Here is a 5,895-nt window from a genome sequence, read left to right as displayed (position 1 = left end):
GATACGGGAGTGTTGGGAAAGGAAGAGCTTGGTCCCTTTAAATGAATGATAGGGAAAAGGGGAAGTGCTGGGTAGAGGAGGGTGTGGTCCCTGGCTGGGGCTCCATCCCACAGACCTAGGTAAGGACAGGCATCTTTGCATTTCCCAAGACCACCCTGGCCTGCCACACCCCCATCCTATGACTATAAAAACCCCCGAGACCCTAGCAGGCACACACAAGCTGCTGGACGTGGAGAGGAGCGGATTGGCAGAGGAGCACTCAGGCAGCTAGACGTCGAGAGGAACGCACTGACGGGCACCGGCACGCCGGCAGGCTACCAACCGGCAGCAGAATGACCTGGAGTTTGGCTGGGGCAGCTGGAGGAGAGCCCGGGTCCGACTCCAGGTGAAAACCTTCCCACTCCATCTCCTTCTGCCTTCCCCTATCTGCTACCTCCACTCAATAAAACCTTGCACTCATTCTCCGAGCCCACATGTAGTCCAATTCTTACACCAAGGCAAGAACCTTCGATGCAGAAAGCCCTCTGTCCTTGCGATAAGGCAGGGCTCTAACTGGGGTTTACCTGAGCTGAGTAACAGAAGCCACCGATAGAGTTAAACTAGAACAGCAAAACTAAAAGAGCACCCTGTAACAAGCTCACTGGGGCTTCAGCTATAAACATTCACCCCTAGACACTGCCATGGGGTGGGAGCTCCACAGCCTGTCCGTCTGTATGTTCCCCTAGAGATTTGAGCAGCAGGGCACTGAAGCAAGCCACATCCCCATTGCATGTCCTGTGAGGGGAACAAGGGGACCTTTCCTGTTTCACCAGCACACAGCAGGTGCCTAATAAATGCACGGCGAACTGGTCAGAAAGAGAAGGAGCCCAGCCACAGCACAGGCTGGGAGGGCAGGACTCCTGCCGAGCCTTTCCTGCGCCCTGGTGGCTGTGAGCCTGGCCCTGCCCCTGGTCAGCAGGCCTGTGCTGACCCCGCACGCAATCTGCTGTTGGTGCCAAGGAAGTGCTGCCTGTGCAGCTCTCAGAATGTCAGGCTGGGTGCTCCTCCACTGAGGTCAGAGTCAGGAGTCCTTAGGCCAGCTCTGGGGGGCCCACAGGGCGTGAGGGGGGTCCAGGCAGCCAGCCTGGCCCAGCCTGGTTCCACTGCTTACTGTGTGGCCTGGGGGGGCTCCCTTCGCTTTCTGGGGCCTGGGGAACCAGGCGCGAGCTTGGTCCTGTGGTCTGAATCCAAGAAGACAGGTTGTGGGTGGGGACAGTTGGAGGGAGGGACAGCCTCGGCCTCAGCTTTGGGACTGTGTGGCAGAAGCACCCTGTCTGGCCTTTCCGTGGAGGCCTCAGCCATCATGTCCCTCTGTGAGCTCCTCCAGGGCTGGGCCCAAGCAGGGACCTCTTCCTCCATGAGGGTTTAACTCATTCCTCAAAACAGGCACAAAAGCAGAGGGCTATTGAGGGATAGTGACCTGCCCCTGGCTCTGGCCATGCGGGTCTGGGCACTGTGGATCCACTCCATGACCAGCTGGCTGGGTGAGGACCAGCCTGGAGGATCAGGGAGAGCTTCTTGGAGAAGGGAGTAGTGTCAGAACTGAATATTGAGCAAAGCGGAAGGACCAAGAAGAAGATCCTAAGGAGTTCTGGGGCTGGGGGCTGGGGATTGGGAGCAATAGGAGAGACGAGGCTGGACAGGTGCCTGTTCCTCCACCCACTGGCTCAGGACTCCAGGCTTGGCCTGGCAAGGGTCCCCTGCCCCTGGGAGCAGGACTTCCTGCAGCACAGAGGCGGGTGGGGAGTGCAACCTACCTGGAAGGGGCTTCTGGAGAGGTGTGCCCTGGCAGAGCCCCACCTCCCCCAGGAAAAGACAGTAGCACCAGGCCCCAGCCCTGGAGAAGCCTGACCAACCAGAGAAGTCCCACGGCCTCCTCCATGGAGCTTGGAGCTCCGCCTCTAGACCTGGGATTGGCACTTCGGGTCAGGCCAGCTGCTGGGGAGCCCTGGGCCCCGACACATGCACCCTCCCAACAGGAGTGGGGCTCCGGGGGGGCCACTGGGCTCAGCCCATCACAGCCACTCTCCAAGGCCTTGGCATAATGGGGTCCTTGAGCCACTGTGCCTGGGTGGGTGGGCTGAGATACACCCTTTGCTGACAGTGGCCATTGCCCTTTTCCCACCCAGGCCTCATGTGGGGAGCCCTGCCAAGCCCAGGCTGTGGTGTACACAGGCGCTGGGCTGCAGGGCAGGGCTCTGGAGCGGCCTAGCCCGGAGCAGGGTGGGAAAGGAGCCAGCTGGGGTCCAGGCAGTTCCGAGGCCAAGGCCACCAGTGAGAAATCTGGGCATGAGGGTGGCCACAAGGCCGGCACCGTGGGGCAAATTGAGTTGAGGGCTGGGCCTCCTCACTGTGGCCGGAGGCGGCCCGAAGGCCAGCTGACCAGACACACAGCTGCCTCAGTCACAGAGGTGCCGCAGCTCAGGGTACCACCCCGAGTGACATCCCTAGGCCGACTGGCACAGTGGAGGGAACTGACACCCAGGGTCTTGTGATGTCCCCGGGCACTAGGATGGAGAAGCAGCGCAGCACTCTGGAGCACAAACACAGTTGGCAGCGAAGGGTCTGCTCCTGCGTGGCCTTGGGCCCAATCCTGCCTGACATGTTGCTTCATGTCTCTGGGCCTCCATTTCCTCATCTGTGCCCTGGGGACATTGGCAGTGACTTCCTATGGAGATGTGAGTGTGAGGTGCCCATCCCACCCCACGGAGGCTTCGAGCTGCAGGCAGCCTGGCAGTGAGGAGCCCCCACCCCTGCCGCCGCCGCAGTGGTTCGCCCCGGGCCCCAGCTCACACCACAAACACTTGCCTCCCTCTCAACTTGTTTCCGGCGTGTTCTCGGTCTCACTGGACGTTAGTTTACCATCGGCTGCTGAACATTTGGCAGCTTCTATTATTTCAGAACTAATTTAAGGATGAAAAAATAGTTCTCCCAATTACTATGCAAAGCCCTGGGCAGCCAGATAAACAGGGGGCAGGAGCTCCTATCCAAGGACAGGGCCACCCCTGCAGCCCTGGGCAGACAGGTGTGCAGGTCAGCTCTGGTGCAGCTCAGCCCCCAGGGCCGCAGGGGTGGAGTCGGGGTGGCTGAGAGGAATCCCCGGGAGCAGCCCAGCCTGGGCCCGACATCTGAGGGTTGCTTGCCCCTATCCCCCATCCAGGTCGGCTACAGCCACCTGGTGGTAAGCCCAGCCCCAGCTGTCACCTCCACCAATTGTGCTGGGTGGTGCTGCTCTGGCTGGGCCTTCAACACAGGGACAGGCCCATGAGCTGTGAAGGATTTGGTCCACAGGGCGCCCTGGGGCTGGCCAGGAGAGTCTGTGGTAGATCAGCAGCCCGCATGGGGTGGGGGCCAGGATTTGATACACTCAAGGCTGATTCACGCAGCTTTAATTAGCTTTCTGCACCTGCTCTGGGGTCTGGGTGATCAAGGCTGGACACCAGCTGCCGCCCCCAACCCCTGCCTGGTCCAGCACCTGACCTCAGGGGCCCAGCCGGCCAGGGCTGATCAGGTAGAGCTGGGGAGTGCCAGGGTTGGCGCGGGAAGGAGCTGAGTCCCTGGGCCCTGGCCCAATGCCCCACCCACTCCGGGCCCCTCGTCAGCAGCGGCCGGCCGGTGAGCTCATCTCTTCCTGGGCTGTAAATATCACCCAAGTGCTCACGACTCCCAAATGTGTCCTCCAGCCGGGCCCCTCTGCTGAGCTCAGCCTGCACAGCCCACGCGACACCCCCGCCCAGATGTCTCCTGGGCCTCGACAAAGCGGCCGCTCCTCTCGGCGCCCCCACCTCAGGGACGGGCGCCCCGTGCCGGCTGCTCAGGGCGGACGCCTGGGAGCCCTGCCTGCCGCCTCCACCCCATGGGAGCGTCCATGCATCCTGCTGAGTCCAACTTAAAACTCATCCACTTCCTTCCGGATCCTCTCATCCCCTCCTCAGGTCTGGTTGGACTGTGCCCAACTCCCCACCCCTGCCACTGCACAGGCCTCCACTGCGGCCTGGAGGGGAGGGTGCAGAGCCCTGAGGGCAGCTGGTGGTGACAGTCAGCCCCGAAGCTGGCCTGAGGGCAACAGGTGCCTGCTTCTTAGTTAGGAGTGGGCCCAGCAGAGGTAATGAACTCCTTGTCCTGGGAGGTGTGCAAGCTGAGGCGGGACCTGCTGTCCTTCCACAAGCCACTGAGGGTGCCTGCATCCACTGCAGGTGGATCACTCAGGTGGGGCTCAAGGCTCTTTGGAAATGGGTGGCTTTGGTTTCCTGGCTCTGACTGCAAGGAGCCCCCAGCCTCAGCTGAGAGTGCTACCCCAGATCTAGCAGTTTAGCTGTATCTTCTCAGGCATGACAGGGGCCACTTGTGAGAAAAACTGGATTAATAAAACCCTGCCTATGCCAGTGCCCAGGCACAGCCTGGCAGAATCCTGGGCCTGGCTGTGGGGTCGCAAAGACTGGGGGTGCCAGGGGTGCTGATGGTGGGGCTCCAGGCACAGGACAGAGACTGCACAACATTTTGACATTAGGCCGTCCACGGAGAGGCCTCTGCTGGGGCTGCCAAGGGTCTCCTGGGCCCAGAGGGGCTGCAGAGGGAGCCCTGAGCAAACAGCACCCCACCCCCACAGGGCTGCCCTGCCTGAGCTGCCCCCAGCCCTGGGGCAAGGCTGCCGGCCCTGGAGCTCAGGTGAGCAGAGGGGCAAACTGCAGGTGGAGGTGTGCACAGCCACATGGGCGGCCTCAGCACCTGTGGGCACAGGCACAGGGTCTCTCAGAAGAGACAGTGCATGTGGGAGGACCCTGAGGAGCGTACAGGCCAGACAGGACCACTGCATCCTGGCTCTGCCCTGTGCTTGATGGGAGGGGTCTGAGCTCCCGCCTTGGGCCGCAGCACAGGCACAGAGAAGCCGGCGGAGGAGCTGGGGCCTTGGCTGCTAAGCGCGTCCTCCCCGCTTCTTCTCCCTCCTTCTCCTCCCCGCAGGCTTCTGGAGCCCCGGCCGCCCCCACGACCATCTGGCTTCACCAGCAACGCTCCCCCACACCCTCCCCCACGTCACTGTTTTTCTCCCTCTCCCCCTCCCCAGCCACTGCCCTGGCGGGGAGGGGGCCCTTTCCTGGGAAGGCTTCCTGGCCACGTGGCCCTTCCCTTTTGTTTCTGAGTCCTCTTCGGCCCAGGCCGTGGGAAAGCGTGCCTGTGCATATTTCTGCCTGTGCATATTTTTGCCTGGATGCGTGTGCTGCTCTCGAGCCCATGGTGCGTGCATGTATGTGGACATGTGTTCCCTGCCCTGCTGTGTGTGCATGCGTGTATGCATACATGGGTGCAGGGACATGCAGACCCACCACGGCCTGTGTTTGGGGTGTGGGCATGGTGTAAGTGGGGGTGCCCCGGACACGCATGTGGGGTCTAGTGTGACCACCAGCAGCGGTGTGAGGGTGCATACAGCCCCCACTGGGCCTTGAGGCCAGGCCTGACCCACCCAACTCTCCTTCAGGGCCTTCCTGTCCTGCCACCCACCAGGGGTAGGAACAGGGTCCCTCATCCTCAGCCTCCTCCTGGAGGCTGCCCGGGCAGCCTGATTGGGGTGGGGGGCCTGAGAGCAACTGTCCCCACAGGGGCTATGTCCAGACCCATGGACCTGGCATGTGCTCCATCAGCCAGGCTCAATGACGTCAGCCACCAAGCACGCTCCATCTGTGCGGCTGAGGGGGCAGGGGCACCTGACATTGGAGCTGCCCTTGGCCCAGGCTGCCCCACCCGTGGTGCCAAGCAACTCCCCTTCCTCTGGGGCCTTGTGATGGGGGAGAGGCTGCCCGTCCAGCACCCACCCCTGCTTCTCACCGCCCACAGCACCCTAGCCTGAGAGGCCACAGC

The sequence above is a fragment of the Pongo abelii genome, chromosome 23 (assembly GCF_028885655.2).
Source record: "Pongo abelii isolate AG06213 chromosome 23, NHGRI_mPonAbe1-v2.0_pri, whole genome shotgun sequence".
Lineage (NCBI taxonomy): Eukaryota > Metazoa > Chordata > Mammalia > Primates > Hominidae > Pongo > Pongo abelii.
The sequence above is the reverse complement of the archived record's forward strand: the minus strand, read 5'-3'. Positions refer to the sequence as shown.